The sequence below is a fragment of the Bidens hawaiensis genome, unplaced genomic scaffold (assembly GCF_021521415.1).
Source record: "Bidens hawaiensis isolate Kalapana, Puna unplaced genomic scaffold, B.hawaiensis_p1.1 tig00044614_1, whole genome shotgun sequence".
NCBI classification, from domain to species: domain Eukaryota; kingdom Viridiplantae; phylum Streptophyta; class Magnoliopsida; order Asterales; family Asteraceae; genus Bidens; species Bidens hawaiensis.
The window spans coordinates 18,281-36,560 of record NW_027497909.1 but is presented as its reverse complement, the minus strand read 5'-3'; positions in this window follow the sequence as shown (position 1 = coordinate 36,560).

Below are 18,280 nucleotides of genomic sequence, written 5' to 3'. Positions count from 1 at the left end.
TTTCTTCTGATTTTCCATTAGACGTTCTTGATTTAACCGATCAGCAGTCATCTGGTTCTCATACAAATGGAGAAGATTTAAAAGCATTTCTGTCTGACGATTTGGTGGCAAAGCATACAAGGATGGATGAATTGGTTGGATTGGACCTTCAGGCCTTGTAATTATCATAAATGAGAGATCACTAGGAGGAGGAGGCCTCATAGGTATGGTTGGAGGAGTTGTAGCCACAGTATCAGTTGGCAATGGTATTTCAGTTAATGCTGATTGAGTTATCATACCCAACTGCTCATGTGGTACCATCGTCGTCGTCTAGGTCATTGCAGGAGTGCTAGTTGTAATTGGCACTACCGGGCGTGGAGGCGTTGGTTGACGAGGTGATGGCACACCAATGATGACACCAGCCCCAACAGATACACATCTCTTCTTAGATGGCTCACCAGTTGCCACACCTTTCCCTTTTCTTTTTCTTTCCAATTGAGCAGCAATGGTGGCAGCTAATGCAACATTAACTGCATGTTGTTGTTATTTAAGAGCGGCATCACCAGTACCACCATTTCCACCTTCATTAACCCCATCACCATCATTCCCATCACCACCATCATTTCCATCATCACCATCGTTCCCACCTTCTCCTTCCTCACTCTCGGAATATGAATCATCATGAATCCAGCGATCCTCGGATGGACATACATAATTAGGATCAACGATATGACCAATCATTCATTTATTCGCTGGCCTTGCCTTTCGATAGATAGCCATTCTATGTACTGTGTCGGCCGTCATGTGTTCCATATGAAGCTTATCATTCACCAAGGTTTGATCTATTGCTAAATTAGGTATCAAGTCTTGAATAATCAGCTGCAAAAACCGAGGATACATTAAAAATTTCTTCTTGTGGTCCGTCTGCTGAACTTGTTCTGCCAGATGATTGAATACAAGTTCAGAGTAGTTGAATGGCTTGTTGAGGATTAAAGCCACAAAGGCTGATTGCAAACTGAGTCGACATTCATCAAAGCCACCACGACGACCACTCATACAGTGAATAAGAACATGGAGAAGATATTTGTATGGTGGGCATAATCCATTCTTGTTCAACATAGATTTATTAACATCTCCACCATAACGTACACGGGTAGACAAACCCTTGACCAATTGCCTATCAAATTCACTCGGGTTGTCATCAGTATCAGCAAATCGAAGCACATGCCTAATTACTTCAACATCAATTGTAATAGGAGTTTCATTAATCGTGGCTCGAATATGTTTTTCCTCCTCCACATACTCAGCAGTATCCCAAAACTGCCTGATAATACTCAGATAAACCTTAGGTTGAGCGGTAATGGCGTAATGTATTACTGATCGTCTTAGAAAGGCCAACATATCTCCAAATGTAGCTATATCAGCAACGTCTGAGTCAACATAAGCACAGATATTGTGCTTTTTGTTATATGATAATAAATTGATTTCCTCTTGTTGCTCTTGTTGCCCTTGATCAGCAATAGGTGGATCTAGATTTACTTGATCAGCCATTTGAACTGTATAAATATGAATGATTATAAGAAATGTGAAGATGTAATATGTATTTAGCATAAATATATATCTATTTATTTATAGATGGTGTAATTAATTTCATATGATAAGAGTAATTAGTGTATTTACGCGTTTAGACGGTTGATATACTTTATTTATTTTTAAAATATAATTAAATAGACATCAATGTCATTTGTGTAAAAATTATTCTGATTCGTTACCATCCAGTAACGAATCAAACAATTCGCTATCAGGTAAATAAGTTAACGAAGTAGACCAAGCGAATTACTATTCAAAAGAACGAACTAGGTTCTAGTTCGTTATTAATTGACGAACCCACATCAGATTCGTTAAAAAATTTATTCGCTGATCTAGTTCGTGTCATTCCTTAACGAATTGGACACGAAACAGTCCCAATTCGCTAAAGATCACGTATGGTCAGTAAATTAGACTTGATCTTTGACTCTCAAAGTCAAGGTCAAGATTAACAAGAACATGGAAGGTCAACAACACAAATCCAGCTACAATTAGCTCATGCTTATCGTCGAACAAACAAAGTAGCAGATCTATGTGACTCGGAATCGCTATACGAAGCTCACGGTGTTAAGATTGAGGCTTAGAACCGTATCCTAAGACCAGAACACTCAATACATTAAACAGAGTCTAACACCCTTAAATAATAATCATTCAAACGACCCGACAAACAATAATCAATCGTTGATTAAAGTCTACCCAGGGTATCGGAATCGCATTCCGATCACAATGAATCATAAATAAGCAAGTTTAACATAAGATACCATAAATAAATCGGGTTTATAAACTCGGAAAACCCTTAAATCTAAAAATTCCATTATTACTCTAATAATACACAGTCATTTTTGAAGGTTCCCAGCCGGATCTACATAGGAGTATCTCGTAACACGAGGGTGCGGAATCCCCACGTAATACGATACGAGCGTAAGATATATAATACGTTAAACCGAAACACAAACACACGTTACAATACTAATAAACACGATTGTATTGCAACACTTCAACACGTGATATCAAAGATCGCTACACACCTTCTGGAAAAAAACTTCTACAAAACAAGCTAAAGTTGAGGTTTATATAACCTCGACAACTTCGCCTAACATACTAGGAGAAGTTGTCATAACTTCGCTTGACTACAAGTTCGCCTACATCCCATGCGAACTTGTGTAAAACCATATTCAAACCCAAAACAAACAATCTAAGAAGATTACAGACACATAAAAAATACAAGATACTGAACTACTGACACTATGCACCAACAGACTCCCCCTTGGCAGTAGCTTCATATCTCTATCTTCATTTTCGTGTCTAGTAATCCCAAAAATCTCATGTCACCCGTCTTCAAGCATGAACGCCCTCTCTTACACAGACAGAGACCACCCTCTGGTACTTCTTGGCTTCATCTTTCCATGCAGGAATATAGAATATCTTCTTATCGTTTAGCACCTGCAAGTCAGCTTGAGACAAATTTACCAAGTGCATGGGATCATACACTCTCAGAATCTCCTGCTCGTCTTCATCTTCCATAACAGCTTCAGTTGTTTGGCTATCAACATACTACCACTTGAGATTCTTTAAGACATCCTTGGGCATTATCTTCATCGGCACTTCTTTTAAACACCGAACCGGCTTATATTTCATCACCATCCAAGGTTTGCCATCAGCTTACATTCCTCTTTCCTTATCTTCAACTAGCATCCCTTTCTGTGGCTTTAACAATTCAAACTTCTTTTCTTTCACACTTTCTTTCAACACAATCTTCCCAATTATTCTGGCCATATTGTCATCACTCCTATTAATTAAACCCAATTTAGCCAAATCCTTAACCTCACTCAGGCAAGGTATTGAGAGATCTAAACATCCTCTTAAAATACTGAATCCCATCAAAGCGTTTAATCACAAATAACCTCAACTGCTCATCATACAACCAGCAAATAATACCCTTCTTCGACTCAGCATACCCTTTGATATTGTAACTCTTTTTGAGCATGGTTGGAACCGCTGGCTTCTTTGCCTTTACAAACCACTGAGCGTAGCCTTCTTTCCATCTCGGCTGCTCTTCCCACTCAGACTCATCTGACACATCCATATCTTGACTCACATTCACCTTATCAACGTCTGGAATATCATGTTCTACATTGTCATCCACAATATCTTCCTCTTCAATCTCACTATCTGTAACGATTCTGGCAAATTCAGGTATACCCTAGCCGGAATATACCATTTATGTGTTATTCAATACTGAATATATAAATTATAATGCGTTTATACGAGTATATAAGATTCACAAGTATGAATTATAATCGAATGTACAGCTAGTCGTATTGGAATTACGATTAACCGATGAACGATTATTGAAACCCGATCGAATCGGGGATTACATTATAGACGAAATATATGATGTTTAGTAAGGTTTACGAAGTATTAAGGCTACGGGATAAGTGAATTATAGCATAGAAAAAGGATTTCGATTTATTGGTACGTCGGTACGATAAACGAAACCTTTAACATCAAACTAAGCAAGAGAAGATCGATCAAGCCGAAAAAGATGCACAATGACCGACAATATGATGTGTTGAGTCAATAAATGTCATGGTTTAAGTTTTTAAAGTTTTTAAATCGGTTTTATATAAATTTTATTTTTAAGCCGAAAAACGACCGTTTTAGCCTCGTTTTAAGCCGAATTAAGTGTTTAACCGAAAAACGAACTGAACCAGATTATCCACAACATTATCCGGATTACACAATCCGAATGTGTGGCCAAGGTTTGAGATGTGGGCCCCACCCCACACCATACATGGACCGATCGATCCATTTGGTGCACAAACAAATATCATTTTCTTTTTTTAACACTCCAACTCCACATTTCTCTCAACACTCTTCAACATTCATCCAAAAACCCAAGTTTTTAAGCAAGAATCATAAGGTATAAACATATTATTATGGTTTAATCTTGGTTTTTAATTCCAAAATCTTGAGAAAATGAGGTTTCAAGTGAAAAATGGGTGAAAACCCGAGATGAAACCGATTCTTGCATGATCAAGTGATGTATACAAGTTATACAAGGGATCTTGGTCCAAGAAAGGAGTTAAAAGAGTCAAAAACGAAATTTTACGGTTAAAATCTTTGTTTTGATGTCTTAACCGAAACCATGAAAGGAATGGCTTGATTGTGGGTATAACTTGCTTGGTGCGGTGTTATTGTGCTTGTAGGTGTTATATCTAGTTGCTAGCAAAGGCTAGAGAGCAAGATCTTTGCGATCTAAAGCTAGAAACACAAGGTAGTTCGGTTTTTCGTATGATTTGTGTGATTTGGACAGATTGTGGTAGACTTAGAGTTGGGTCATGAAATTTCACAGAGTTGATCTACACATTAAAATATGAGATCTGTGAAATTTTGGTAATTTTTGGATAAAGGATGAATATTTGGTGAATTTAATGCTCGGTTTTGGCTAAAAATGGTGAAAAATAGCTAAACACCATGAAAAATTCTGGAAAATTCAGATAAGCTTTTTATAACATATAAAAGTCACACACAAAATTTCGGGTCCATTGGAGAAGTCTAAGTATGCCGAGCATTTGTGATGGGGGCGAACGAAGCACGCCAGGACCCCAGCGTAGTGACAGGTACATTCCTCGTCTCTGATCATTACGCTTCTGTATTATTTGATACAGGCGCCGATAGAAGTTTTGTTTCTGTTAAATTCCTATCGATTGCAAACCTTCCAATTAGTGCAACCATAGAACCTTACACCGTAGAAGTCGCTAACGGTAAAACCATGATAGTTAATCAGATAATTCGGAATTGCCCTTTTATTCTGAACTAACAATCCTTTCTGATTGACTTGTTACCGGTAGAATTGGGTAGTTTCGACGTGATAGTGGAAATGGATTGGTTAGCACGTAACAAGGTAGAAATAAACTGTGAAAAGAAAATCGTCAAGATCCGGGTGTCGGATGACGAAGAGGTATTAGTGCAGGGTGAGAAGTCGGGCAATATGATACCGTTTATATCCCACCTCAAGGTGTTAAAATATATATGCCAGGGATGCGTGGCATACCTAGCGAGCCTGACGGCCACGGATCCTGAGGAAAAACGGGTGGACGATATCCCAGTGGTACGCGAATTTCCACAAGTTTTCCCAGAGGAACTTCCTGGATTACCGCCAACCAGACAGGTCGAATTCAGAATCGATCTATTACCTCAAGCTGGCCCTGTTGCTAAGGCACCCTACCCACTTGCACCATCAGAGATGGAAGAATTATCCGACCAGTTGCAAGAATTGTTGGATAAAGGATTTATACGTCCTAGTTATTCCCCGTGGGGTGCACCGGTACTATTCGTGAAAAAGAAGGACGGAAGCCTTAGAATGTGCATTGATTACAGGGAGCTGAACAAGTTGACAATCAAAAATAGGTATCCTCTCCCCCGAATTGATAACCTGTTCGACCAACTGCAAGGTGCGAGCTATTTCTCAAAAATTGATCTTAGATCGGGATACCATCAGGTTAGAATTCAGGAGGAGGATATCCCAAAAACCGCATTCCGGACTCGCTACGGCCATTACGAGTTCTTAGTTATGCCTTTCGGGCTAACAAATGCGCCAGCAGTGTTCATGGATCTCATGAATCGAGTATGTAAACCCTACCTCGATAAGTTCGTCATCGTGTTTATTGACGATATTTTGATATACTCGAAGAGTAAAGAAGAGCACGAGCAACACTTAAGATTAATTTTAGAGCTTCTAAATCAGGAGAAGTTGTATGCAAAATTCTCCAAGTGTAACTTCTGGTTACAAGAAGTGCAATTCCTTGGTCACGTTATAAACCATCAAGGAATACACGTTGATCCAAGTAAGGTTGAAGCAGTTAAGAATTGGCAAGCGCCTAAATCGCCAAAGGAAATCCGCCAATTCTTAGGCTTAGCTGGATATTATCGTCAATTTATAGAGAACTTTCCAGCATCGCCCAACCTTTAACCCTTCTGACCCAAAAAGATCGAAAGTATGAATGGGGTGAAGAGCAGGAAACGGCGTTTCAAACGCTAAAACAAAGATTGTGCCAAGCGCCGATCTTAAGTCTCCCCGACGGAGACGATGGTTTTGTCGTGTACTGTGACGCATCCCGGAGAGGTATAGGATGCGTGTTGATGCAAAATAATAAGGTTATAGCCTATGCTTCTCGACAGTTAAAAATACACGAGAAAAATTACACTACTCATGACTTAGAACTGGAACAGTTATCTTCGCACTTAAAATCTGGAGACATTATCTCTACAGTACAAAGTGCATCATCTTCACCGACCATAAAAGTTTGCAACACATATTCGATCAGAAAGAACTGAATATGAGGTAACGAAGATGGGTCGAGTTGTTAAGCGACTATGACTGTGACATCCGTTATCACCCCGGCAAGGCTAACGTCGTAGCCGATGCCTTGAGTAGGAAGGATCGGGTTAAGCCGTTGCGAGTGCGAGCACTGGATATGACAGTCCAGTCGAACCTTTCGGACCTGGTTCGAGTCGCTCAACGCGAGGCGTTGAAAGAGGAACAATTGGTAAAAGAGGGACTTTATGGTAACGAGAAGAATTTCGAACAGCGCGTGGACGAAATTCTCTATTTCAAAAATCGGATTTGGATCCCGACCCTCCATGACCTCCGAGAATTAATCATGGACGAAGCACATAAATCGAAATATTCCATACATCCGGGATTGGATAAGATGTACAAGGATGTGAAGGAGTTCTACTGGTGGCCGGGTATGAAAAAGGATATAGCCACATACGTCGGCAAGTGTACGACGTGTGCGAGGGTTAAGGCGGAGCACCAGAAACCCTCGGGGATGTTACAACAACCGGAAATTCCCGAATGGAAATGGGAGCAAATCACGAAGGATTTTGTGACACATCTCCCTAAGACGTCCCGTGGACACGATGCAATTTGGGTAATCGTGGATCGACTAACCAAGTCGGCACATTTTATTCCGATTAGAAATAATTATAACATCGAAAGACTTGCGCAGATTTATATAAATGAAATTGTGTCTCGTCATGGGATACCCATCTCAATCATCTCCGATCGAGATAGCCATTTCACCTCCAATCTTTGGCAAGCTGTACAAGAAGCGCTGGGAACGCGTATTGATCTAAGCACAGCTTACCACCCTCAGACCGACGGTCAGTCTGAGAGGACCATCCAAACATTGGAGGATTTGCTTCGCGCATGCGTACTGGATTTTAAGGGAAATTGGGATCAACATCTCCCACTCGTTGAATTTTCCTATAATAACAGTTACCATAGCAGTATAAAGGCAGCACCTTACGAAGCATTGTATGGACGGAAGTGCCAATCACCACTCTACTGGACTGAAGTGGGCGACACACAGGTTATTAGATCAGATCTGGTCCAGGAAATGACCAGCAAAATCCTTGAAATTAAGAACAATCTGAAGGCCGCACGGGATCGGCAGAAGAGTTATGCCGATACCCGTAGAAAACCGTTATCTTTTGAGAAAGGTGATAAAGTGTATTTGAAAGTATCACCATGGAAAGGAGTAGTCAGATTTGGAAAGGCGGGGAAGTTAGCCCCTAGATACGTTGGACCATTCGACATTACTGCAAAAATCGGTCCTGTAGCATACCGATTAGAACTGCCTGATGAATTAATTGCAGTTCACAACGTGTTTCACGTGTCAAACTTGAAAAGGTGTCTGTCGGATGAGACATCGGTATTACCACTAGAGGGTGTCCAATTAAACGATAAGCTTAATTTCGTAGAGGAACCCATAGAAATAGTGGACGAGAAAATCAAGCAACTTAGACACAATAAGATCTCGTTGGTCAAATTTAGATGGAACTCGCAACGAGGCCCAGAATATACATGGGAACGAAAGGACGAATTTCGGAAGAAATACCCCCACCTATTTCCTCAAAAGGAAGTAGTTGACGCGTAAAATTTCAAGGACGAAATTTTTATAACGGGGGGAGAATGTAACTTATGTAATGATGACAGGAAAGTATGTGAACTGACATGGATGTAATATGTACTAATGTTTGTTAATGAATGGAATGTTTGTTGTGTTTTATGATTGGAACTTGTATTAATTATATGTATTTTCTGATGATGTGTAGAATGGCACCAAAACGATCAGCTCAAATGTCGGAAGTAGATGTGAGCCGTTTGATTGCTCAACAGTTAGAGGCGGCGATACCGGACATAGTATCGCGCATCGCCGCCAGTATTAATAATTCGACCAATCCAACCCCTCCGAGCAATCAAACGACCACCAATAATGACGGGGAACAAAATGTTAATCCTCCACAGAATGATAACACGATTCCGAGTAATGACGCACCACCTAGAGTGGTCGTTACGGACAGTAATGGCCCTATACCAACTGTAGAGACGAACCGTACTGAACCGATTCCTGCATCCAGGGGATGTTCGATCAAAGACTTTATGTTGTGCAAACCTCTAGAGTTTAGCGGGTCTGAAGGACCAAATGGGTTGGTTAAGTGGATCGAGAAAATAGAATCAGTTGTGAACATCAGCAACTGCCACGAGGACTGTGTTGTAAAGTACGCCACCTGCACATTCACGGACCATGCCTTGACATGGTGGAACACGATAGTGCAGACCCGGGGTCAGGCGGCGACAAACCGCATGACCTGGACAGAGCTTAATATACCATTTATGTGTTATTTAATACTGAATATATAAATTATAATGTGTTTATACGAGTATATAAGATTCACAAGTATGAATTATACTCGAATGTACAGCTAGTCGTATTGGAATTACGATTAACCGATGAACGATTATTGAAACCCGATCGAATCGGGGATTACATTATAGACTCGAATGAACAAGTTCCGGCAAATTCAGGTATACCCTAGCCGGAATATACCATTTATGTGTTATTTAATACTGAATATATAAATTATAATGTGTTTATACGAGTATATAAGATTCACAAGTATGAATTATACTCGAATGTACAGCTAGTCGTATTGGAATTACGATTAACCGATGAACGATTATTGAAACCCGATCGAATCGGGGATTACATTATAGACGAAATATATGATGTTTAGTAAGGTTTACGAAGTATTAAGGCTACGGGATAAGTGAATTATAGCACAGAAAAAGGATTTCGATTTATTGGTACGTCGGTACGATAAACGAAACCTTTAACATCAAACCAAGCAAGAGAAGATCGATCAAGCCGAAAAAGATGCACAGTGACCGACGATATGATGTGTTGAGTCAATAAATGTCATGGTTTAAGTTTTTAAAGTTTTTAAATCGGTTTTATATAAATTTTATTTTTAAGCCGAAAAACGACCGTTTTAGCCTCGTTTTAAGCCGAATTAAATGTTTAACCGAAAAACGAACTGAACCAGATTATCCACAACATTATCCGGATTACACAATCCGAATGTGTGGCCAAGGTTTGAGATGTGGGCCCCACCCCACACCGTACATGGACCGATCGGTCCATTAGGTGCACAAACACATATCATTTTCTTTTTTTAACACTCCAACTCCACATTTCTCTCAACACTCTTCAACATTCATCCAAAAACCCAAGTTTTTAAGCAAGAATCATAAGGTATAAACATATTATTATGGTTTAATCTTGGTTTTTAATTCCAAAATCTTGAGAAAATGAGGTTTCAAGTGAAAAATGGGTGAAAACCCGAGATGAAACCGATTCTTGTATGATCAAGTGATGTATACAAGTTATACAAGGGATCTTGGTCCAAGAAAGGAGTTAAAAGAGTCAAAAACGAAATTTTACGGTTAAAATCTTTGTTTTGATGTCTTAACCGAAACCATGAAAGGAATGGCTTGATTGTGGGTATAACTTGCTTGGTGTGGTGTTATTGTGCTTGTAGGTGTTATATCTAGTTGCTAGCAAAGGCTAGAAAGCAAGATCTTTGCGATCTAAAGCTAGAAACACAAGGTAGTTCGGTTTTTCGTATGATTTGTGTGATTTGGACAGATTGTGGTAGACCTAGAGTTGGGTCATGAAATTTCACAAAGATGATCTACACATGAAAATATGAGATCTGTGAAATTTTGGTAATTTTTGGATAAAGGATGAATATTTGGTGAATTTAATGCTCGGTTTTGGCTAAACATGGTGAAAAATAGCTAAACACCATGAAAAATTCTGGAAAAATTTAGATAAGCTTTTTATAACATATAAAAGTCACACACAAAATTTCGGATCCATTGGAGAAGTCTAAGTAGGCGTTTCGGTAAAACGAGTTCTAGGGTTTTCTAGCTCGGTTTTGGTGAAAATGGCATGAAAATTGAGTTTTTGGTTCTGTAAAAATTACTGGGAACTATGTGGATGACAGGAGTCATCCCAGAAAAATTTGGGATTTTTCTAAGGTCGTTTGGTATTTTCGACATATTTGGTGTTTAAATGACGTTTAAAAATAGATAAATAAATGTTAAATATAAATATTAATTCTGGAAATATTTTTATAAAATTCCTTACTGTCAAAAACTGATTTGTGCAAAATTTCAAGATCCGAGACTAAACGGATAATTATTTGTGCTAAACAGAACATAAAAACAAACTTTTAAAGCTTAAAACGCGTAAACCGGCAAAGTTCGCCTAAGCGAGCTGACTGGTGTATAAAAACCCTAAAAATGGACTATTTTCATGAAACTAAGTTAATCAAGTAAAAATAAATCATCCGAAAGTAATTCGGATGATTTGGGTAATTTTACCCGATTTAGCAGTTTCCGGTATACTAAAGACGGAAACGGGCCTCGCGGCCAAACGGGGTGTCTAAACCGAGCTCTAATTTCACCACTTTAATTAAAATATCAGTAACAACTATTTTCGGGTCGTATGTGACCAAACTCATTTTTGAAAACATAAAGACGGTTAACCGTGCTAGGCACGCAAAACGAGAAAACAAACTAATGGTAATTTTGACTAAAGAACTCTAAGTGATATCACAATCTAAGTCCTGAGAAGTGTTTCGGGGTTAACATTGTCCCCGGATCGTGTACGGTACTTGGTTAACAGTGTCCCCAGACGTACCGGTTAACACGAATTTAAGTTATATTAATAGAAATTGTGTAGTAACGACTTAGGGATCGTGTTACAGATCCGGACCGGTAGCTGTGCACAGTATTACATCTTTGCTCACAAAAAGGTGAGTTTCACGAGCCCCTTTTTACTGAACTGATTTAAATATTTTCCCGGGGCGGAAAGCATGTTTTTATCAAAGTGTTTATGTACATGCCGATCGCATGGAAATGAATGTATTATATAATGTTTATTGTACGGGAATCGTACGGTAATGTATCAAGATGGTAATTGTCTGAGTTGCTAATATTGTAAGGCCCGAAATAGTGTTCTGGGTTAACAGTGTCCCCAGAGGTTATTAAATGTTTTTCTGGGTTAACAGTGTCTCCAGAGGTTATTAAATGTATTTCTGGGTTAACAGTGTTCCCAGAGGTTATTAAATGTATTTCTGGGTTAACAGAGTTTTCACTTGTAGGCTCAGCATAATTACATTATTAATTTATGATTATTAAAATGATTTGTCATGGTTTATTTAAATTAGTAAAACTCACCAACTATTCGTAGTTGACCCGTTTTCTTTACATGCTTTCTAGGTACACCCAAATTGGAATGAGTGCTACGTGCTTGATGATGTGTGCTATTTTGTGGAAGCTTAAGGGTCTATATTTTGTATTAAACATGTTAACATAATATTGGTAAAACTTATGTGATAACGCCTAGTCGGTAACGAAACTCGGAACAATGTAATACGTTTAAATTATTGTAGTGGTGTTTTCTTTATAAGCAATGCTGTTGATATTAGATGTGTCTGTTGCATCCCGTTTACGTTTCCACTGCGGTTACGGGGTGTTACACTATCAATCACAATCTGTTCTCCTATCTTTTCAATCTCCTCAGTAGGTAACACATCATCATCCACATCATCATCATCCACAACCACGACGTCTTCACCACCTGATCCACCTGCCGTACCAGTTGACTCCCCCTGAGATGTGGAAGTCCCAAGAGTTTGTTCAGTTCTTGGCAACTCACCTCCTGCACCTTTCGATGCATTGGGATCATCGTCTCTATCATGACTCTTCTTTGTTCTCAAGTCGTCGCCTTTGCAGTTTGTCTCCCCCTGAGATGCTAAGAACTATTTTAGAGCATCAAAAAGTTTACCGTGCACAACAAGGAGGGACGATTGGATCTGATTTTCTGCAACAAGGCGCTGGATAGCTTGAGTCTGGATTAGATTGATTCTTGACTGTTCAGCAACCACCCGTTCAAGAGCAGCTATCCTTTCAGAATCAGACAATGTAGCATCAAAATCAAAACGCATGTGAGAAACGTCTTGAGCATAAGGTGGAGGTATTCCCAAACTGGCTGGAGTATCAGAATCAGGCTGAATAGTGACCGCGGGTAGTATTGTGACAGATAACCCCGTAGTAGCAACCAGCGTTGACTCAACAAATCTTGCAACAACCTCCGATGGAGTAACAGTAGGAGGTGGCAAGGAAACAATCTCCGGAGTCGAAAACTGAAACGTGGTTGGTGGAATACCAAATGATGATGACGTTGTCGCCACAGGAACAATGGAGGTTATTGGTACTGTCACAGACACAGAAGCAGGAAACATAGTCAAGCCAGATAACGAGGGTGGAGAGAAACGAACCACCCGTGAGCTTTCACCAGCTCCCAAACCCTCACCAGTTCTGACCCTCTTCGATCGTCATATCAACTGGTCTAACTCCTCCTCGAAGTCAGATTCACTGTCATCCGAGTCTTTCTTTCTCTTGCCATGTATTCTTTCTTGTCTGACCCGAATCTGTTGTTCTTCAGCGATATCATCAGCGGAGGAGTCAGAGTCGGTTCTCTCAGAATCTGCTACAGACGTAGGTACCATCGAAACATTCACTCCAGATGCCTCAGCTACTGGGACTCGAACCTCAGCAGCTGGATCAATTTGTTCCATATCAAAGAACCCATGGCCACCAAAGGCATCTTCAAGATCGACCTGTTCTTCCAGAGCTGCAACAGGATCAGCAGGCAGTGCTTGCTGTACCACAGATGGAGGTGGTTGAGGAAAATTTGCCTGTTGCGGTGCCGGGTCTCGAAATTCAACTCCTTGAGGAGCAATATAATCAGGGTTCACCAAATAACCAAACAATGCAGTGTGTCGCGGACGAAGCTCTGGTTTGCTGCGAGCACTTGACGACCTGCATTGCGCAAAGATTCTCTTACTTACACTCTCAACATAACAGATAGGACGTCGTTGAGGTAGTGTAGGTGCTACACGATTCAAAATCATCTGTAAAAACCCCGGGTACATTAAAAATCTTTCCCTGGCGACCACGCGTCTCTGACGATCAATTTCATAAAACACCATCTGACTAAAGCTTTAGGGCTTGTTGTAAGTCAGGGATGTCATAGCAGATTGCATCGTTGCCCCCATACCGTCAGTACCAGCTTTACGACCAGACATGCACACTATCATTACGTGCATCAGAAAACGCCACTGATCCAGTAAGAATCCCTTTCGCCTTTGAGTGTCACCCAAAGGACCCGAATAGCCCATACGTAGAAATGCACCATCTCTGAATGGAGCTGGAAAATCTGTTGGATCATCTGTAGTTTCAGCCCCGAACTGCAAAGCGGCCCTTATTTGATTTGCCGAGAATTGTACGACCTGATTGTTTACTGTAGCGCGCATAACCGGAGGATCAACTCTACAGTCGTATTCCACCGTTCGCCAAAAGTCTTCAATATTTTGTAGAGAAATGGGAAGAGTAGTAGTGATGGCGTGGAAAATCCGTGAGCGAACGAGGAAGGAGATGATCTCGCGATAGTCATCGATACCACTGGCATCCGGATCCAAAGTGATATACATGTTGTGACCCGGAAAGAACTGTCGGTTTTTGTCACCACCTTCGTCACCACCAGCACCACCAGCTCCTGCTACAGCAGCCATATCTGCACAACAAACGGTCTAAGTTAGAACATCGACAAAGCAGATCATAACTTCGCCTGTTACCATGAGCGAAGTTATGATAACATCTTATGTGCAGGAGAAGTTGAGTACAACTTCGCCTGAACCCTAACTTCGCCTGATAACAAATTAGAACTTTTAAATAATATTAAGCAGCAGGTGAAGTTAAACCTAAGGCGAGTTGAGTATAACTTCGCCTAACCCTAACTTCGCCTGAGAACAAATCAGACTAATTAATTAATTAAAAATGAGCAGGCGAAGTTATGCCTAGGGCGAAGTTGAGAACAACTTCGCCTTAACCTAACTTCGCCTAAATCTGAAACGGCGAATTATTATTTCCGATCAAGGTTTAGTTTGGTCGTTTTTGAGAATGAAAACAAGAGAGGATAGTAATATTGAGATCTAGAAGACTAAATGGGTTACGAACACATTAGAAACAGATAGTTTATCGGGTGTTTATAGGGTTGCATGAACTAAGTCACGAACCGAACCAAAAAGATTTCTGATTAAACACCATTAACATCAATTACAGGTTAAAACAATCCTACACACCTTTATCTCGGACAAGAAACAGATAATAATGAGTTTCGATTCAATGTTTAAGTTCGCCGAGGGTTATAAGTGTGGGTATAAATTCGCCGGAGTTTGAAAGTTTGTAAAGAGTTGACCAAGTTAACCCTTTATATAGTTTTGAAAATACTTAGGCGAAGTTAATGTTAACTTCGCTTACCATTAACTTCGCCCCTGAACAACTTCGCTGGTCCATTAACTTCGCTTAAGGTCAACCATGGTCAACTTCGCCTCTTTACCTTAACACAAGGTCCCTAACTTAATTTACACAACAGGACCTTAAAAATTTGATCAAAATGCAATTGTCTTTTAAAATCCTCCGTTAAAGATTTAAACTTTACGATCAAAGAACCAAGTAACCAAGTTTTAAACCATAAAACAAAATATGCAATGAAAATTTTAGTAATTGAATAAACGGGATCAAATTTCAGTCTTGACGAGAACCTGCATGTTTTAGAAAAGATCCGAACAGGAATCATACTAATTAAGTAGCTGTCACATAGATCCATGTTCAGCGGTATTACGACATAAAGAAACAGGTTGTAAGCAGGTATAAAACTTAGTATGGTTTTCATTGCTTCTGTGATACGGATTAGGTTCAATTAAGCTCAACCTTTAGATGGACATCACATCAGAGATTGTGATGCCTCCTATCTATTCTCAAAGAGTATTTGGCTTTCCCCAAGTCACCCCGAGTTGACCTCGACCCGCAGTGTCTGATTAAACAGTAAGTACATATCGATCTTCAGAGTCTTCTTCCCGTTCAATTTCCTGCCTCTTGATTGAGATTTGAAACAACATAAGCTTCAGAAAGCTTAGCAACATTTTTTTTTATTAAAGATGTTAACACAGCTTCAAATAATAGACGACTGCAAGTCCGAATCTGGATCACTGCAGGTACTTGACACACCCTCTTCTCGGGAATCAGAACACTCACGGGCTCGTGTATGACTGGGTAATCACTTTTTTGCCTATCATTCGGAAAGATGTATATGGAGACATGCACAACTCAGAGTGATTCTCCACATTAAATCGAGGAGATTTAGTTTGTATCACTTCTACTTTTACGCACCATAAAAAGCTACCATAACTTACAATGGCTGTTTTAGAGTCTTTTAGGCCAAATAACTTCACCAGTTAAGCACACAGAATTAGTTTTCCTATCACTTTCCATGGTTGGATCAATTTTCTTTTAAACATTGTATTGAAACTTCTTATGAAGTTATAGACTTGAAAAATTATATCATCTCCCCAAAAAAAATTTTAAATTCTATCGCCCCGATCAAGGCAAAGTCTTCAGGTAAACGGCTATCCTAAAGATCCAATGGATCAGCTGGACCGACCACATACGAGTATGTGTCCCTCTAACTAAGTATGAACGACTATTTTTCAGCGAAAGAATAAAAACCCATCATAAACCGCCCCGGTCACTTTCAGTCATCTGGTTAATGGCTATCCTCATAATCTACTAGTAGAAGTAAGGACCAAACATATCCGAAGATATGTCCTTAAAACTTAAGCAACCGACATAATTTTAAGCGATAGTGATGTTTTTTTTTTGTTTTTTTTACTAATATAAAACGGAAAACAAGGTTTCTCGGGATTGATCATCCCATTAAGCTCAACAAGATTTTGAAAACAGAATCGGTCAAACGCTTTAGTAAAAAGATCGGCGAAATTATCCAAAGAATCAACCTTTTCAAGCACAATTAATTTCTTTTCAGCACAATCCCGTATAAAATGATGACGAATTTCAATATGTTTAGTTTTGTTGTGTTTGACGGGATTGTTAGTTACTGAGATTGCAGCAGTGTTATCAATGCAAATAGGAGTTTGAGTGAAATTCAGACCGTAATCGCGCAATTGCTGTTGTATCCAAAGAACCTGGGAGCAGCGGTTTGATGCTGCCATGTACTCTGCTTCACAGGTGGAAATGGCTACTGAGGTCTGCTTCTAGCACTGCCACGACACCAATCTTCCTCCCAGAAACTGACATCCACCGGTTGTTGACTTCTTGTTCTGATTGCAACCTCCATAGTCAGAATCTGTGTAAGCTACCAAATCCAGTTCTCCCCTTTCGTGTACCACAATCCCAACTTAGGCTTGCCTTTGAGATACCGCAATATTCTCTTTACTCCCTTCATGTGAGATTCCTTCGGGCTTGCCTGAAAACGAGCACAAAGACAAACTGCAAACATAATATTACGTCTAGATGCAGTTAAATACATTAAAGAACCTATGATTGTTCGATATTGGGTGGGATCAACGTCTTCATCACTGTTAGAATCAGCACCCAGTTTGTGATTGACGCAAACTGGAGTATCAAATAGGGTGCTGTCTTCCATCTTGAAGCGCTTGACCATGTCATGGACATACTTTGTTTGATGAATAAACATCCCATCTTTCTTCTGATCTACCTGCAATCCCAAAAAGAAAGTTAATTCGCCCATGGCGCTCATTTCAAACCTCTTTTTCATGACTGCTTCAAATTCTTGACACATGGTGACTTTTGATGCAGCAAAAATGATATCGTCCACATAGACTTGAACTAGTAGAAAATCTCCCTCTTTTCTCTTGACAAACAGCGTGCTATCGATCTTTCCTCTTTCGAACCCATTCTCAAGCAGGTAATCAGACAAGGTTGCGTACCAGGCACGAGGGGCCTGATGCAGCCCATATAAAGCTTTACTCAGTTTGTACACATGATCAAGAAAATCTGGGTCAGGGAATCCTGGAGGTTGTTCAACATACACAACCTCATCGACTTTTCCATTAAGAAAGGCACTTTTCACATCTAACTTGAACACTTTCATCTCTTTGTGTGCAGCAAATGCCAAAAATAGTCGAATTGCCTCCAATCTTGCCACAGGAGCAAACACTTCGTTGTAGTCGATTCCTTCTTGCTGATTAAACCCTTTTTACTACCAGCCTTGCCTTGTTCCGTATGATTATCCCCTTCTCATCTCTCTTACATTTAAAAACCCACTTTGTACCAATAGCATTTACATTCTTTGGTTTTTCAACTAATTTCCATACTTCCATCTTCTCGAACTGAGCTAACTCTTCTTACATGGCTTCGACCCACGAGCTATCCTTTAGAGCCATTTGATAATTCTTCGGTTCAATCTGA